The sequence below is a fragment of the Perca flavescens genome, chromosome 13 (genome assembly GCF_004354835.1).
Source record: "Perca flavescens isolate YP-PL-M2 chromosome 13, PFLA_1.0, whole genome shotgun sequence".
Classification (NCBI taxonomy): Eukaryota; Metazoa; Chordata; class Actinopteri; order Perciformes; family Percidae; genus Perca; species Perca flavescens.
In genome coordinates, this window is record NC_041343.1 from 384,961 (window position 1) to 404,516 (window position 19,556).

At 41.2% G+C, this 19,556-nt stretch overlaps 1 long non-coding RNA gene across 1 annotated transcript; it reads right to left on the reverse strand.

The window, feature by feature from the left end:
* Positions 1–18,161: 18,161 nt before the first annotated feature.
* Positions 18,162–18,712, reverse strand: LOC114566719 (uncharacterized). Its single transcript, XR_003694090.1, has 3 exons — positions 18,509–18,712; positions 18,299–18,393; positions 18,162–18,198 (listed from the first exon to the last, which is right to left on the reverse strand). It is a non-coding gene; the product is annotated as an uncharacterized LOC114566719 (long non-coding RNA).
* Between the last annotated feature and the right edge of the window lie 844 nt (positions 18,713–19,556).

Here is a 19,556-nt window from a genome sequence, read left to right on the forward strand (position 1 = left end):
CTGGTCATCGGAAGCTTCATGGTAAGGGACCTCCACATTCCCCCTTTACCTAGCGGTCCCTCCAAGGTCTACTGCTTCCCCGGTGCCAAGGTCCGTGACATCCAGCACAAACTTCCCAGCATCCTCGCCCGCCACGCCAAGGTCGACAACATCATCGTGCATGTGGGCACAAACGACATCAGAGAGAGACGGTCGATAGCACTTCAGAAAGACTTCACCACTCTCCTCTCCACCCTGATGGGTACAGGTAAACGGATCGTCATCTCTGGGCCTCTCCCTACCTACAGGAAGGGTGCGGAGAGATGGTCCAGACTGTTCTGGCTCCACACCTGGCTGGAACCTCTTTGCTATTCCCTGAGCATTCCCTATGTCGACAACTTCAACTTGTTCTGGGAGATGCCCAACCTGCTGAAGCGTGATGGTCTCCACCCAAACCGACACGGAGCCAGGCTGCTATCTGACAACATAATGACCACACTGAAAGACAAGTATTGACATTCTGTTGAAAATATCACAGATTCATGTCCCCCAGGTATTGATCCTGATAGCACTATACAAGTGGATGAATCTGAAAATGTTTTCTGCGGGATAACATGTAGTACTAGTATTATTCCAGTAACATGTAGTACTAGTACTATTCCAGTAACATGTAGTACTAGTACTATTCCAATTATAATCAACAACAGACCATACAAAGTGGTGAAGCCCCTAAGTAATAAGAAGTTGACTGCAAACATAGTCAATTTAGCATCCAGTTCACGTCAGCCACAGCCTGTCCCAAAAGAAAATGAGACGGTGTCTGTTCTTCGACTAAGATCAGTTAAATCAAAGGTAACCAGGAGAGGGGCAATACTTAACAACCTAATTGGAATTAAAACTACCACTGCAATGATAGAAAAGGATAGGAAAATTAGATGTGGATTACTAAATATCAGATCTCTGTCTTCTAAAACAGTACTAATAAATGAATTGATATCTGATAATCAAATTGATCTATTCTGTCTTACTGAAACCTGGCTGGGCCATGAAGAATATATTAGTCTAAATGAAGCGACTCCTCCCAGTCATATTAATACTCAAATTCCTAGAGGCTCAGGCCGAGGAGGGGGAGTTGCAGCCATATTTGATTCAAGCCTGTTAATTAATCCTAAACCTAAACTAAATTATAACTCTTTTGAAAGCCTTGTTCTTAATCTTCAACATCCAACACGGAAATCAGTACAGCCAATTATATTTGTTGTTGTCTACCGAGCTCCAAGTCCGTATTCTGAATTTTTTTCTGAATTCTCAGAGTTTTTATCATGTGTAGTCCTTAAATCAGACAAAGTACTTATTGTAGGTGATTTTAATATCCATGTGGACGTTGACAGCAATAGCCTTACTACTGCTTTCAACTCACTACTAGATTCTATTGGCTTCAGTCAGAGTGCGCATGAGGCCACGCACTGTGTTAACCACACCCTTGACCTCGTGCTGGCATATGGTATCAAAATTGAAGATGTATTAGTATTCCTGCAAAATCCTTTATTATCAGACCACTTCTTAATTACTTTCAAATTCTTAATACCCGATTATACGAAATTAGATAAAAGCTACTATACTAGATGCCTATCTGACAGTGCTATAGCTAAATTTAAGGAAGACATTCCAACAGCACTAAACTCATTACCTTGTTTTAATACAACAGAGGACCTTTATGTAAACTTTAGTCCCTCTCAAATCGACAATTGTGTAGATGGTATTACGGCCTGCCTACGGACTACTTTAGACTCTGTTGCTCCACTCAAAAAGAAGAAGATGAAGCAAAGGAAACTAGCACCTTGGTATAACTCCCAAAGTCGTAAATTAAAGCAAAACTCGCGAAAACTTGAAAGTAAATGGCGCTCCACCAAAATGGAAGAGTCTCGTTTGGACTGGCAAGACAGTCTGAAAACCTATAGGACGGCCCACAGACATGCCAGATCAGACTATTACTCATCATTAATAGAAGAAAACAAGAACAACCCAAGATTTCTTTTCAGCACTGTAGCCAGGCTGACAGATAGTCACAGCTCTACTGAGCCATCTATTCCTCTAGCTCTGAGTAGTGATGACTTCATGAGCTTCTTTAATGATAAAATTATAACAATTAGAGATAAAATTCATCACTTTTTGCCCTCAAATGGTTCACCTTTCAACGCAGGACTGCTAGAAAGAACGACTAGACCTGACATATACTTAGACTGTTTTTTTCCTATAGACCTTCAACAACTAATGGTAAAGGTATCTTCAGCAAAGCCATCTACCTGTCTCTTAGACCCCATCCCAACGAGGCTACTCAAAGAAGCATTACCCGTGGTTAACACCTCTCTACTAGATATGATCAATATATTTCTATTAACAGGTCATGTACCGCAGTCATTTAAAGTAGCTGTGATAAAACCTCTTCTGAAAAAACCCACCCTCGATCCTGAGGTCTTAGCAAACTATAGACCTATATCTAACCTTCCCTCTCTCTTCTCTCCAAGATCCTTGAGAAAGTAGTTGCTAATCAGTTATGTGATTTTCTCCATAGCAATAGCTTATTTGAAGACTTTCAATCAGGATTTAGAAAGCATCATAGCACAGAGACGGCACTGGTGAAAATTACTAACGACGTTCTAACTGCTGCAGACAAAGGACTTGTCTCCATACTTGTTTTATTAGATCTTAGTGCTGCTTTTGACACTATTGACCATACAATCCCGTTACAGAGATTAGAACACTTAGTCGGAATTAAAGGAATTGCACTAAGCTGGTTTAAGTCTTATTTCTCTGATCGATCTCAATTTGTTAATGTTAATGATAAATCCTCTAAGTACGCGAAAGTTAAACATGGCGTTCCACAAGGCTCAGTGCTTGGACCAATTTTATTCTCCTTATGTATGCTTCCTCTTGGTAATATCATTAGGAAACACTCAATTAACTATCACTGCTATGCGGACAACACCCAATTATACTTATCAATCAAACCAGACCTATAATTTTCTGAAACTGAAAAAACTGAAGTTATTGTGCTGGGCCCTAAACACCTCCGAACTTCATTATCTAAAGATATAGCTACTCTGGATGGTGTTGTCCTGGCCTCCAGCACTACCGTCAGAAATCTAGGAGTTATTTTTGATCAGGATATATCCTTTAACGCCCATCTAAAACAATCATCGAGAACAGCCTTTTTTCATCTTCGTAACATTGCCAAAATTAGGAATATCCTGTCTCAAAACGATGCTGAAAAACTAGTCCATGCATTCGTTACTTCCAGGCTGGACTATTGTAATTCCCTACTGTCAGGTTGCTCAAATAAGTCCCTTAAGACTCTCCAGCTGATCCAGAATGCTGCAGCACGTGTTCTGACGAGAACTAAGAAAAGAGATCATATTTCTCCTGTTTTAGCTACTCTGCATTGGCTTCCTGTGAAATTCAGGATTGACTTTAAAGTCCTTCTCCTGACCTACAAAGCTCTAAATGGTCAAGCACCATCCTATCTAGAACAGCTCTTAGTACCTTATTGTCCCACCAGAGCACTGCGCTCCCAGAATGCAGAGTAACTTGTGGTTCCTAGAGTCTCCAAAAGTAGAATGGGAGCAAGAGCCTTCAGCTATCAGGCTCCTCTCCTATGGAACCAGCTCCCCGTCTGGGTTAGGGGGGCAGACACCATCCCCTCATTTAAGAATAAACTGAAAACTCTCCTCTTTGATAAAGCTTATAGTTAAGAAGTGAGGAGTTGCAGCGTCCGCCTAACCCGGCCCACCTGCATCTCTTCGTAGTCATCAGATTTATTGATCATATAATCAATAATATAGTGAGAGTAGAGGGAGGCAGGCCAGTACAGCCTCTCATCAATGTTTTCATTTGTTTCCTTTTGTATGCATCCTGTCCCAGAACTGCTTGTTACTAACCTAGCTCTGGGGAGTTTACTCCCCGGAGTTATTATGTTTCTTTTTCGCAGAGACATGCTCTGCGATTCCCTTCAACGCCCGGCCGCGTCCTGCTGCGTCTGCTACACCCACCCATGCTCTGCAGCGCCACGTTTCATCCCGCAATGTCCTGCTGTGACATGAACTACAACGACTACCTTCAAAGTCACTGTTCCACTATCTTTAATGCGACTATTATCGCCATCACACCCCCAACCAGCCCCGTCAGACACCGCCTACCAAGAGTCTGGGTCTGCCGAGGTTTCTTCCTAAAAGGGAGTTTTTCCTCGCCACTGTCGCAATAGCCACTGCTAATGCTTGCTCTTGAGGGAATTACTGTAATTGTTGGGGCTTTGTAAATTATAGAGTGTGGTCTAGACTTACTCTATCTGTAAAGTGTCTCGATATAACTCTGTTATGATTTGATACTATAAATAAAATTGAATTGAATTGAATTGAAATTTGCGAGTTAGGAGAGTGATGTGCCAGCTAATCCAATGAGCCTTAATGGAAGAGCAAGTGAACCAATCAGGGTAAGCTGTGAGGAAGTGGGGTGGATCTTCTCCCATATAAGGACACGGAAAGCTGCCAGCCCTGACAGGCTGGAAGGCACAATCCTAAAGAGCTGCAAAGAACAACTGAGCCCGTTGTTCAGAGGACTGTCTCAGAAATCACTTGACACTAGAGCTTCGTTTGGGCCCAAAAAATCAAGCCCGACCCAGCGCGAGCCCGTGCACGTTGTGTCCGAGCCCGGCCCGGCCCGACACATTAACTGGAATTATGAGCCCGAGCCCGATTTCAACCCGACACTTTTTTAATCCGTGGGCCGTTATAACTGACGTTCTCAACTACAATTCAGAGTTGTTTGAACTGCAAAAATCTGTTTAAAATTATCTTAATGAATAATGCAACAGGAGCGAAGCATGTAAACTGCGCTGTTTGTTTATTCAGAATGGAACGGATCACAAATGGATCTGAATGAAGAAACGTAAAAAACTCAACGTATTTCTCTGGGAGGGCTTGCCTCGCCCTCAGGGGGAGCCTACGCTTGGAGAACTAACAAAAGAGGAGGTTGAAGGCTGACTATCATCTTTTCTGCCATGGCGAGCCTGCTTCATGTGTCTGTTCATCATCCAAGTCCCCGTTTTATTTGCTGTTATAGGCGAACAGCGTGCTGCACTTAATGCACTCAACAAAGCCGACACACATGTTGTCACTGCCCACGACTTGTTTAAAATGGCTCCATACCTACGACTTTCCTCCAAACTTGCTCAAAGGTAATTCTTCCGTTTTTTCTTTTTTTCTTTACATCCTCAAGCTCCATGTTGCACTTAAGCTCCACCATACAGCCCAGCAGGCCCGGTGTGATGCTCCACCATACGGCCCAGCAGGCCCGGTGTGATGCTCCACCATACAGCCCAGCAGCCCCGGTGTGATGCTCCACCATACGGTCCAGCAGCCCCGGTGTGATGCTCCACCATACGGCCCAGCAGGCCCGGTGTGATGCTCCACCATACGGCCCAGCAGGCCCGGTGTGATGCTCCACCATACGGCCCAGCAGCCCCGGTGTGATGCGTGCGAGAGGAGAAGACTCCGCGCATGACACATGTTGCATTTTGTAACTGTAGTCCAACTTGTGTAACTTTTTGGACACATTTGTTACTTTGGCCTAAATAGTGGCATAGCTTTCTCCCCACCCAATTAGGCTAAAGTAATGATTAAAAAAAACACAAATGCTTGATCAAGGGTCTGGCCCAGCCAAAACCAAAAAGAGATGCAACAAAAATATTTATTAATTCAACTTTTTTTTTTTTAAGTAAGTGCAGTTGACAAGTTATAATTGAGGTAAGTTTGGAGACATTACCTTATTTAATCATTAAATGAATAAATATTTTTGTTGTAGATCTTTTCGGTGTTGTAATTTGTAGACGGCCCTAAGCACTCAGCAGCAACAACAGCAGCAGCAGAGACGAGAAGCCAACAGGCAAGTGTTATTTACTGGTGTACTTACAAACTTTCCAATCCATCGTTTTATGAATGCATAACCTATTTGTACTAGTGTAGAAGTTTGGTATCATTTCGGGCATTATTAGTGGGGTAACTTCAGAGATACATCACTGGATCCATTAGCCCCTGCGCTAAGCTATTCAGCTGATAACGCTAACTCGTCCAATGTTCGACCCAGATGAAAAAAGCTTCTGGGGGGGTGTTTGGAGGTCATGGTGCAAAGGACCCTAGGGTGAAATTACTCCAAACCATTACTTTAAGTTTGCAGATGATGCTGCACTAGTTGATTTTTTAACAGATAATGAACAGGACTACAAGACTGAGGTTGACCACTTCCATGAATGGTGCAATCAAAACTCACTAATTTAAAACATTTCAAAAACAAAAGAAATTGTGATTGATTTTAGGAAAAGGCCCCCTCCGCTGCAACCTGTTAGTATTCAAGGGACAGTCATTGAGACTGTGGGGGAGTATACACTACTGGTCAAAAGTTTCAGAACACACCAATGTTTTTAGTTGTTTATTGAAATTTTAGCAGTTCAAGTCCAATGAATAGCTTGAAATGGTACAAAGGTAAGTGGTGAACTGCCTGAGGTTAAAAAAAAGTAAGGTTACCCAAAACTGAAAAATAATGTACATTTCAGAATTTTACAAAAAGGCTTTTTTCAGGGAACAAGAAATGGGTAAACAACGTAAAGCTGTTCTGCAGCAATGGAGGTTGATCAAGCTTTGAAAGTTGGTGCTACCAATTCCCACAGGTGTTCACACTGGTCTGGATTACTTACAACCCCCTCTGTTTGTATAAAAGTATTGTTGGAACACACTGTGGTACCATACCCTCGTGAGCATTATATGAACAGTATTGTACTGCAGAAAGTAGTGTGTTGCTATAAAAATGGCGGGAAAAAGGCAATTAACAATGGAAGAGAGACAGACCATCATAACACTTAAAGGAGAATTCCGGCCAATTTTTACGTTAATCTTGATCGCTATAGCTACGCGAGTACTTTCGATAGAAAAAACCCCGACCCAAATCAGTGCAGGTAACACGGAGAAGCTGCAGCTACGTACTACAAGCGTCCCCTGAGCTAAAACGGCAGTACTCGGGGCAAGTTTTAGAGTGCCTTTGTGCCTCTTAACAGACACAATATGCAATTAATATGTCTGTGCCACATGAACAGGGCCCTTACGTGTCAACAAGATGCGTTTTCAACTCAGACATTGTTTAAATTCACCTACCCTGGTCCCTGACTCGATCCTGCCAGTAGCTAGTATCGAAAGTACTCGCGTAGCTATAGCGATCAAGATTAACGTAAAAATTGGCCGGAATTCTCCTTTAAGAATGTTGGTCTTTCCTACAGAGAAATTGTGAATAAAGTCAAGGTGTCAGTGAGTACAGTATTCTTCACCATCAAAAGGCACTTAGAAACTGGGGGAGACTCTGACAGGAAGAGGTCTGGCAGACCCAAAGCCACAACAGAATCAGAAGACAAGTTTCTGAGAGTCAACAGCTTGTGTGATAGGCGGCTCACAGGACAACAGCTTCAAGCACAGCTTAATAGTGGTCGTAATAAGAAGTCTCAGTTTCAACTGGAAAGAGAAGACTTGGAGCTGCAGGTTTGATAGGTTGAGATGCAGCAAGAAAGAAGAAGAAGAACATTTGATTTCCATTGTAGAAAGAATGCCACGAGTGTGTTCAGCTGTTATATCTGCCAAAGGGGGCTACTTTGATGAGTCAAAAATTTAGAATACATTTTGGTTCATAAATTGATTCCATGATTTATTTAATTTTTTTTTTCCATTTTATTTTTTTATTATTGAAGTAATTAGGATAATCACATCAAATCACATTTTTCTCTTTTTTTTTAACAAAATAAACAGTATTCCCCCCCCCCTACAAAAAAAGAAACAAAACAACTTATAGGATGCCACATGAACCAAAAGAAAAAGCTTTTACAATTTTATCTTCTCAAAGTAATCAAACGGTTGCCATATTGCCTGGAATTTGTGTGCGTTCCCTCCGAGTGAAAATGGAATCTGGCTGTAACAGGTTCATCACCTCTTTCATTAATGCTTAGTGGACTGGTGGGTTTCTCTGCTTCCAGTTTAGTAAAATCATCCTCCGTGCCAACAGTGTCAAATAACGTATCACGTTGTATTGATTCTTTGACAAAATCGTTGTGAACGTTTTGATCCCAAATACTGCCAACACTATGTCTGGTTTAAGTTGAATGTTAAGAACTGCAGACAGAGTTTGAAAGATGTTGGCCCAGTAGTTACAAAGTCTCGGTCAGCTCCAGAACATATGTGCTATAGAAGCTGGAGCTTGTCCACATCTGTCACATAGGGGGTCGACTGCAGGGAACATCTTGGACAGCCGTAGTTTTGATAAATGTAATCTGTGTAGAATTTAAATTTTATCAGTCCATGTCTGGCACACACCGAAGAAGAGTGGACACATTCTTTGCCTTTTCCCATTGAGTCACTGTGATTTCTACTGCCATATCCTCCATCCAGTCCTCTCTTAGGTGGTCCACTAGCGTCAAGTTATCATGGATCTTAGAAATCACTCTTTTAGCTTGTGGTTCAGGCAATAACAGTGTTTCTATTGGAGAAACCAGAGGTTTGTGTGGGAAGGATCAAAATGTCTTTTTAATAAAATTACGGATTTGTAAATACCTAAAGAGGTCCGTACTGGGGACATTGAATTTCTCTTTCATTTGCTGAAACGTGGGAAAAACGCTGTCAATAAATAGATCATTGATTGTCCGAATTCCTTGTAATTGCTAATTGTAAAATGATAAATCAGAAAGTGACGGAGGGAAGGAGCGGTTATTTATTATTGGCATTAGCGCTGAACCTCTGCTTAGCTGCTTCTTACAGTGCAGACGCTCTATTGCTTGCTCCAGCTTCTGCTTGCATATTTCTGCTGATAATCTTGCTTTTCCTCTGAGAGAAACTATGAGTAGCGGCTCTTGGATACTTATAAATCACTGGACTATACATTTTTTGTAGACATGGTAGGTTATTGTCATATTCGAACATTTTTCTGCGTGAGCGTGGCCTACCAATAGCTCAAGTCTGTCCTAAAGTGACTGTAGCTAAAGCTAATTAGCAGCAAGACGCCACCCTTCTCCATAGAGGACTACTTCCTTCAGAAGATTGCAGTTCTGGAAACCAAAATTTACCGGTTAGAAGTAAATATGGAAGTGAACGGATCATGTGGAAATGACAACACTTTACCAGTGACCCAAAACAATGGACAAAAGCATGCTAACACACGGCTAACTAGCACCAGCAAGACCACAAAGAAACAGGAGGGCTGTGGAACGGATAATAAATCAACAAGTGGTAGTCCTCCCTGGAACTCTTTTGGTGCAAAGCCTAAGAGTAAATCATTTTCCTGGGAAATGGGAGGACGACTAACGGGCAGGACACAGCGCCCTGAGATTTGTGATACGACCGGCTGGCCTGCCTTACCACCCAGGCAGAGCGCCTCTTCAACCCCTGTACTTAGCAGGACACAGACGTGGACAGCTGCAAAAGGGAAAATCAGCAACAAAATGCCTCCCCAACAACTGAGTGTGCAGGTGAAGAACAGATTTGCTCCTCTGCTGCAGAACCCTGGACATGACCTGGATTACGTCTCATCGTCACACAGCAGGGTAAGGACTGAGAGCAATTCTAAAAGTAAAAAGCTACAGGGAAAGCTAATGACTGGGCCTCAAACTCTGATTGTGGGTGACTCTGCTGTGAAAGATATAAAAAGCAGTAAAAACACCAAAATACTCTGTTTTCCCAAAGACATGGTGTCTGACTTGGCCCAAAGAATCCCAGATATCATAGCAGCACACCCAACTGTGAAGAACATTATACTGCATATAGGGTCAAATGATGTTGTAAAGCAAAAGTCTGAAGTGCTGAATCGTGACTTTATGAATCTGCTGAACACAGTCAGCTCCCTAAACGCAAAGGTGTTTAACAGTGGCTCTATACCGCCAAGCAGAGGAGGAGCTGAGAGTTTCGGCAGACTGTTGGCACTGAACAGATGGCTTTCAACTGCATGTACCAACAACCATTCTATGCAGTTCATTGACAATTTTAAAATTTTCTGTGGCTGCAGATATCTTTTTAAAGCAGATGGACTATTCCTTAACAAGCCAGGAGTAAAGCTGTTCACCTCTAGCCTACTTTACTTTCTGCACCACACATCTGCTCCCTTGGCCAAGAACACGAGACAAGATGAACCAAAACAAGAGAAAGACACAACAAAGTGCGGCAGTGAGCCACCACAGCCCCCACCTGAGCAAAGATTTGACCATGGGAGACCAAAGACCGGAGATGAGAAATCTCAACACCCCTTCTCACCCGTCCAACACTCCGCAAACCCCTTTGACAACCACGAAAGCTTTGAGGACCTCTTTAAGGATACGTCGCTCTCCCCTCTTTCCCCCATCCCCATGTTGGAGTTCACTGACCAGATGAAGCAGCTGGTAAATGCTGGAACCAAGTATGCCCCCCTTCCTTCTCCCATCGTAAAACGCCAGGCACCTCTGCCCCCTCAAGGACAGCAGTTAACTCCTTCTCCCCAAACTGATAAGGATGCTTGTGTTCAAAATGCAGTAAGCATTAACTGATATGGGTCGGGTCCAGGCTGCATGCCTAGTAGCACTCATGACTCTTTCCAAGACAAGCCTGTGCCCTACGTATTAGATTCTTCCACAATTTATGTTGTGATAGGTAATAGAAAAAGAATGGTGAATAAGCACGTAACTGCAAACTTTGCAAATTTAGCATCCATTCCTCGTCAGCCACAGTCTGTCCCAAAAAATGAAAACGCACTAACCCTAGCCCTACTAAATGTTAGGTCTTAGGCAGGAAAATCATTTTTAATCAATGATTTTATTATCAACCACAATCTTGATTTTATGATTTTAACTGAAACCTGGTTGGACCATAATAACAGTGCTGCTGTTCTCATTGAGTCAGTCCCCCCTAACTTCAGTTTTATGAGTGAGAATAGAGTGAATAAGAAAAGAGGTGGAGTCGCCATTTTGTTTAATGACTCATTCCAATGTACGCAAATATCTTACGGAAATTTTGCTTCTTTTGAATATGTGGCTCTTCATCTAAGATCCTCCCCTCAAGCTTTACTTCTAAATATCTACAGCCACCTAAATACTGTGCCAACTTCTTTGACGACTTTACTGAACTGTTGTCTATAATCTGTATTAACTTTGACCGTGTAATTATTGCTGGTGATTTTAACATTCATGTTGACAACCCCCAGGACCGAGGGACCAAAGAACTGTGTTGTGTTTTTGAGAGCTATGGACTGACTCAGCATGTGACACAGCCCACGCGCAATAAGGGGCACACTCTGGACTTGATTATCTCCAAGGGTCTAAACATTTCCAAGGTTGTGGTGACTGATGTTGCTCTCTCTGATCATTCCTGTGTTTTCTTTAATGGCACTATCTCTCTGCCCAAAAGTATTCAAACAAAGTTAATCAGAAAACGGTATATCACTGAAAACACCCGTGAATCATTCATTCAGCTTTTCTCCTCTACACCCACCCTCACTGGGGCCTCAGTCACTGAGCTTGTAGATAATTTCAACTATAAAATTTCGAATGTTATTGATGCTATTGCTCTCACTAAGGTCAAAGCTGTCTCTGGTAAGAAAAGATCTCCATGGAGAAATTTTATAGTTGTGAGAACAGAAAAAAGAGAGTGTCGAAAAGCTGAACGCAGGCGAAAATCTAATCTCCAGGTCCATGATAACACTTATAAAGAGAGACTTCGCATTTATAATATGGAACTAAGGAATGCAAGGCGGTCCTTTTTCTCTGACATTATTGCCAGAAACAATAATAATTCACATGCTTTGTTTGCTACTGTTGATAGATTAACAAACCCTCCAGTACCAATAGCATCTGAACTGCTGTCTACCAAGGCTTGCAATGACTTTGCCTCCTTCTTCACAGACAAAATTCAGAAAATTAGACAAACAGTCAGTGCTTCCATATCAAGTACAGGATATGTGTTGTCACAGTGTGCACGCAAAACAAATTCCAACATGACACAATTTCATACGATCAACCTTAAAAACCTGGAGGACATTATACAACATCTGAAAACCTCCTCCTGTTGCCTTGATATTCTACCAACGGGTGTTTTCAAAAATGTTTCGAATTGTTTGGCTTCTGATCTTCTACAGATTGTAAACACATCTCTGCTCTCAGGTATCTTCCCACAGGCCCTGAAAACTGCAGTCATCAAGCCACTCCTAAAAAGAACAATCTAGACACGACACTAATGAGCAACTATAGGCCAATATCAAACCTTCCATTTTTAAGTAAAATCATAGAAAAAGTGGTTTTTCAACAACTCAACCTTTTCTTATCGCTAAACAACAGTTTTGATGCCTTCCAGTCAGGTTTTCGACCACACCACAGCACTGAGACAGCTCTTGTTAAAGTCTTTAATGACATCCACTTAAACACAGATAGTGGCAAAATTTCAGTCTTAGTATTACTTGATCTCAGTGCTGCATTTGATACGGTAGACCATGAAATATTGCTTGACCGATTGGAAAACTGGGTTGGTCTTTCTGGCTCAGTACTAAAGTGGTTTGAATCCTATTTAAAGAATAGGGACTACTTTGTGTCTATAGGTAATTATACATCTGAGCATACAAATATGACGTATGGAGTTCCCCAAGGCTCAGTTCTGGGGCCTCTTCTGTTCAACATCTAAATGCTTCCACTGGCTCAGATTATGGAAAACAACAAAATAAGTTACCATAGTTATCACGGATGACACACAAATTTACATAACCTTATCGCTAGGGAACTATAGCCCAATACAACAATTAAATATGTGCATTGAACAGATTAATGATTGGATGTGCCAGAACTTTCTTAAATTAAATGAAGAAAAAACGGAGGTGGTTGTTTTTGGAGCAAAAGAGGAATGATTGAAAGTCAGCGCTCAGCTTCAAAGCGACAATGTTAAAAACAACAGACAAAGCAAGAAATCTTGGTGTAGTCATGGACTCAGACCTAAATTTTAAAAGCCACATTAACATAATTAAAAATCAGCCTATTATCACCTTAAAAAAATATCAAGGGTTAAAGGGCTTATGTCTCAGCAGGATCTGGAAAAACTTGTCCATGCTTTTATCTTCAGTAGACTTGACTACTGTAACGGTGTCTTTACAGGTCTCCCTAAAAAATCAATCAGACAGCTGCAGCTGATTCAGATGCTGCTGCTCGAGTCCTCACTAAAACCAAGAAAGTGGATCACATCACTCCAGTACTGAAGTCTCTACACTGGCTTCCAGTGCCTCAAAGAATTTATTTCAAAATACTTTTACTGTTTTACAAATCAACGGTTTAGGGCCAAAATACATTTCTGATCTGCTACTACATTATGACCCACCCAGACCTCTCAGGTCATCTGGGACAGGTCAGCTTGTTGTCCCCAGAGTCAGAACTAAACAGGGGGAAGCAGCGTTCAGTTTTTATGCTCCACATATTTGGAACAAACTCCCAGAAACCTGTAGGTCCGCTGCAACTCTCAGTTCTTTTAAATCTAAGCTAAAGACCTATCTTTTTGATGTTGTTTTTCTTTAAATAATCTATTTTATTAACTTTAATTTCTTATAGTGCACTGTAACTTTTATTCTTATACTGCACTATCAATTTTATTCTTGTCTTTTAATGTTTTTAATTTTTTTATTATTGTTTTTTAATTGTTTTCTAACTGCTCTTTAATGTTTTATGTAAAGCACTTTGAATTGCCCTGTTGCTGAAATGTGCTAGATAAATAAAGCTGCCTTGCCTTGCCTTGCATTGAACAACTCTGCCAGCCAAGGTGCTTCCGAACTTGGGACCAAATTTTAAGTGAGTGTGAAACAGTTGGGTTTTTCATCTTAATCTTTGGTGTTGGCAGAGCAGAAAAGAGTATTGCTCCTAAAGAGGAAGATTAGATTAGATTTTCCATCCTTGCCCATTTGGCCTCCTGCGAGTAGAACCAGAAAGACATAGATCGAATGTTACAAGATCAGTAATAGAGCCGAAAGCAAGGCAACCCCATACCCCCAATTGTTTTAGGTTTCTGCAGATACGCTTTTTTAATTCTTGGGGGTTTCTTATTACAGATAAAATGAGATATGGCCGCGTCTAATTTGTTAAAAAAAAGGCTTTGTTAATGAGAATAGGGATGCACTGAAAGAGAAATAAATATCTTGGCAAAATGGCCATTCTCACAATATTAATTCGACCTGCAAGGGAGATTGGAAGATGTGCCCATTTGTCAAAGTTAGGTATTGTTTGATCTTACAGCTTCAGGAAATTGTATTTGAATAAGTCAGAATGGTAAATGGCAGGGAGCTGAAATTGAGTCTGTTCTGTCAGGTTTTTGTATTAATTGGAAACAATGTACTTTTTGAGAGGTTGAGCTTGTATCCAGATACTATGCCGAATTTCTTAAGACCGACATTATGTCAGGCATTGATTTTTCAGGATTAGAGATAAACAACAGTAAATCATCTGCGTATAAGGCCACCTTGTGTTCTGACCCTCTTTTAATACCTTCATATTCTTTTGCCGTACGTAGCGAAATAGCGAAGGGTTCAATGGCAAGCGCAAAAAACAGTGGTGACAAGGGGCACCCCTGCCTCGCAGAGCGACCAAGTGGAAAGTAGCTGGAATTGATGTTATTTGTTATCACAGAGGCCTAAGTATAATAATTTAACAAGGGAGATGAATTTTTAGCCAATTCCAAATTTAGACAGGGTCGAGAAGAGATAATCCCACTGTGCCCTTTCAAAAGCTTTCTCTGCGTCTAAAGAGATTAATATTTCCGGATGTTCACCATTTGTGGGTTGTGTGTAGATAATATTAAGTAGTGTCCGTATGTTAAAGAATAGCTGCCTGTCTTTGATGAAACCTGTTTGGTCTGGAGATATTACGGTTGGGAGAATTCCCTCTAGGCGTGTAGCTAAAATGTTTGCAAATATTTTGTAATCTACATTTAGTAGGCTTACTGGTCTATAAGATAAAAAGTTGGTGGTAGGCGGCCCTTACTAAGTGCTTCGTTAAGCACATCGAGTAGGAGGGGAGAGATTCGCTTTTTAATTGTTTTATAAAATTCAGCGGTATAGCCGTCTGGGCCCGGGGCTTTTGGGCTTTGCATTTTTTGGATAGCCTCTTCTGCCTAGTTATGGGTTTATCCAATAACTCTTTGTGGTTTGTCTCAATTGTCGGGACATCTAAGTTTTCAAAAAACTTTTCAATCAATCTCCTAGAGATTCTGAGGTATATAATTTAGTGTAAAAAGAGTTTAAAACGTTTATCTCTGTCGGGTCAATGGTAGTCTGACCTGACTCAGTTCTTATTTCTATAATTGTTCTTGATGCTGCTTGTTCTTTTATTTGTCGTACCAAACTTTTACCAGCTTTCTCCCCATGTTCATAATATTTATGTTTTGCTTGAGTTAGGAGTTTGATTGTCTCTGTAGAATAAATCAGATTAAGTTGAGCCTGGAGCTAAAGCTTTCTTTTGTGAAGGTCCGGGGAGGAGTTGATTGCATATTGTTGGTCTATCGCCTTAATATCATCTATTATCCTGCATTCTCTTGCTCTACGTTGTTTATTGATTGCACTTCTATAAGAAATGATATGCCCACGTACACAAGCTTTCAATGCCTCCCATAATGTAGACCTCGAGGTGTCTGGTGTATCATTAAATGACAAGTAGGTATCTATGTCATTTTCCAGTTTTTCAATCAATTTGTTAGGTAGTTTGGCTAGAAACGTCACTATAAATTGCTCATCGTCGACATTGGGTGCATAAATATTAGCCAGAGTAATCGGGTAACCATAAAGATTTCCTGTCACAATCACAAATCTCCCCTGTGGTCAGCTATGACTTCAGACATTTTGAAAGGTATTGAATGTTTGATTATTATTGCAGTGCCTCTGCTTCTAAAGTTAAATGAAGAACGGAATATCTGTCCTGTCAATTTACACCGTAACCTATGGTGATCTTTATTCCTCAAGTGAGTTTCCTGTAAGAATGCAATATCTGTTCTCAGTTTTACAAGGTGAGCCAATACATTGCCTCGCTTTACAGCTCCATTTAGTCCCTTACAATTCCATGTAACAAATTGAACCCGGTTTCTTGGTATAGTTTCATCAGAGTTATTAACCATATCAGCTATTATTGTATTGTTTGAAAATCACATTTTTGGTATGACGTTCCTTGGGCCCACCAATTGTCACTGCATGAAAAGTGGGATTTCCGTCCCCGTAAATGCCTGTAAACGCCCGGAAATCCCCCTAATTTTTGGCAGTTATCGAGAATTTACAGGCTGTGTTGGTCTGTGCCACATATTGTCGGAAACGAACCGTGACGTATGTGGAGAGCCCCCGCGGAGGTGTTAATGGATCTAATTAGAATATGAATAGGCGCCTGGCCAGAGAACGTCTGGCCTGGCTCGCTATTGGATGAAACCACTACTTTTAAACAAGAAAAATCTCTCGTGATTGGTTGACAGGTCTGTCACGGGTTAGGCTATTGGTCAACCTGGGCCATTATTATTATAATAATAAAATTATATATATATTTATTTATGTATTATATATATTTATTTCATATATGCTATGTTGTATATTCATGTCATGATTATCATAGTTAAAATGATTTGCCAGGAACGTGCTGTTTATTCAAAGATAGAGCTTTATTGACACAAAACACAAACGCAATCAGAAAAAATAACTATGTACGAAGCATCGGAGACATACAGCACACACAACAAATATCCCTCGCTCACGAGGAGCAGTACAGTCCACCCCTCACCCACGGCCGGCTCGGAGCTGTAGGTAACCGGCAGCATTCGGTCTGAATTCGGTCCATTTAGCAGACGTCTGTGGTGTGTTGTCCTGTAGGTCTATGGTGGAGCACTTCCAAATGTCTCATATACCTCACCCGCAGGCAGCATACTCGCTTCCAGCCGCTGTAAAATCAATCAATAAAGACAATCAGTACTGCATGATATTTAATTATGGCCACAACCAGTGTTGGGAACGTTACTTTAAAAAAGTAATTAGTTATAGTTACTCACTACTTGTTCCAAAAAGTAACTGAGTTAGTAACTGAATTACTCTATAATAAAAGTAACTCGTTACCAGGGAAAGTAACTATTTGTTACTGTAAAAAAAAAAAAATTGCAATATGTCAAAGAATTGCACATCGACAGACAGCAAGAGGTTTATCCTGCACTTCAAGTATTATCTTTGTAAGAAAAGTAAACAGTTACACCATATAAACTTATATGACACATATACTTTTAACAACATACCTGCCTATCATACGGTTGACTTCAGCCTGTGTCATAGGTTTTTGTTGTGAGGCAGAAAGATCTAGCTTTTGCTGCTTGGAGGACTTTGCTCCGAGTCCTTCTTTGCTAGTGGATGGCGAGCTATCATCTGTGGTGGAGGTATCGGTGTTTTTGGCCACTAGCTTTGTAGATGCGTGTGTTGTTGTGAGATGCTTCATTGAATTAGAGTTGCTTACAACGGATGTCGACTTCACTCTTGGACATAATGTACACATTACATGCACGTTCTTGCCTTTGACCACAATGAATTTGAAGTAGTGCTTATATCTCCACCTTGAAAATGCCAACTTTTCCTCAGATTGCTCCTGACTCGTCATCTCTGCTGCTTCATTGAATCTCTGTTTACCTGTGTGTGTTTGTGTGTGTGTGTGTGTGTGTGTGTGTAAAAACACTGGCTCTGATTGGCTACCATGAAACATGACTCTGCCTTAGCCAATCATAATCGCTTACCTCGTTATTAACCACCTCCTCACTAGCTGTGAGCCAGGGGTGCGTTCGGATTACACAGTTTATTCAATCAATGCATAGTAACGCACCGCATTTAACGTCCAGTAACGTTAACGGCGTTGTAACGACGGGAAAAATAATTAGTTAGATTACCCCGTTACTGAAAAAATAACGTTGTTACCTAACGCCGTTCTTTTAAACGCCTTTATTCCAAACACTGGCCACAACACACCTATGAATGCACCTGAAAAATATTCACATTGACCAAACGGATCTAATCTTACCCTCTTTTCTTCTCGACCGACTCCGAGCTGAACTCTTCTCAGCTTCTGCCCGCGATGCCACATCTGGTTGTTTCTAGCTGAAGCTCCTGCTGCTGTCTGGTAATATGTCTTACAGGCAGCTGGAAAACAATGAAATGAGAGTGGTATGAATAAAAAACACAAGTCACAGTAAAATTAAAAAATTAAACATGGAAAGATGAAAAAGTAAAAATTACTTACACACAATGGCGTCATTATCAGCGTCATGTAAATCTGGACTTGCAGACAGCTCCGAGCAAATATAGGTCACAGCCTCGTTATGAAGCGAGGTTAGTCTGTAAAAAAACAAAAAAAACTATGGTTAAGATCGGTATCTATTAACGTATCTATGTCCTTATACAGAAGAATTAATGAAGTTCATTCAATGAAAGCATATTCTTTAAATCTTACCCTTGCTCCGGTTCGTAGCACCTGCTACAGTTTGTCTCCGAGTTGTGAAGACGGCAACTGCTTTCTGAAAATTACGAGATAAAAAAAATATACTTTTATAAAGCAACTCACCCGCTCAGCTCTGTAATGAATGGCGCTGAAAGCAGCCACAGCTCTGTGCTGCTCGCGTTTAAACTTGGTGGGGTTTAAAACATTACTGCCAAGTCTAAGTAGCCTGTTTAACATCCAAAGACAGTCACTGTACGATCAAGAGTTAATAAACAGTACAGACTAGCTCGCCGTTTCATTAATAATCATATACTTACGTTGACTTCTTCTTTTCTGTGAGCGCATCTTTGGAGCCCCGGAGGAGAGAAAAAAAACGCTCCAAACGTCTTGAACAACTCCTGTGTGTTTCCGAGTGAAGTTTGACAGAGTGTAAAGACAACTCTTTTAACAGTTGGCCTGAAATATTCCCATATTTCGGAAGTTTTTGCTCCAACTCTTAGACTCATCTCCCATAGTGTTGACGAACTGACCGAAGAGCCGGTTAATTAACCCGACTCGTGTGACTGAGCCGGGAGAATCGAGTGCCATACGTCAATGAACCGACTCACTCCTGTTTTTTTTATTTTACTTCATTCGTGCCGTTGGCATTATATATATGTCAATGGTTGGCCGTTGTGTAGCTGGTATTCTTCTGCTGCTGTGTGTGTTGTAATCTAGCTCATTCGCGCCTCCACTGGACTGGAGTGGTGGTGCTAGAATCAATCAGGAAATAAGCTACTAATGCCTAGACCCGAACGAGACCGAATGTAACCGTGCAACCTGCCGGCCCTCTCGACTCTAATGTAACCGTGCAACCTGCCGGCCACTCGAGTCTAATGTAATCAAGCGGTGTCTTGGTTCTCGGGAAGTTTGAGTTATTAACCAAGCCTTGTTTCTGGTGCATCTTAGAGGATTGTGTTCACGGCAATTCACACATTATCGATGGGGAAGTACAGAACATCACATACAAATACGCGAATGTTATTTTGGTAGTTATGTTAAGTTAAATGTTAGAGAAGTG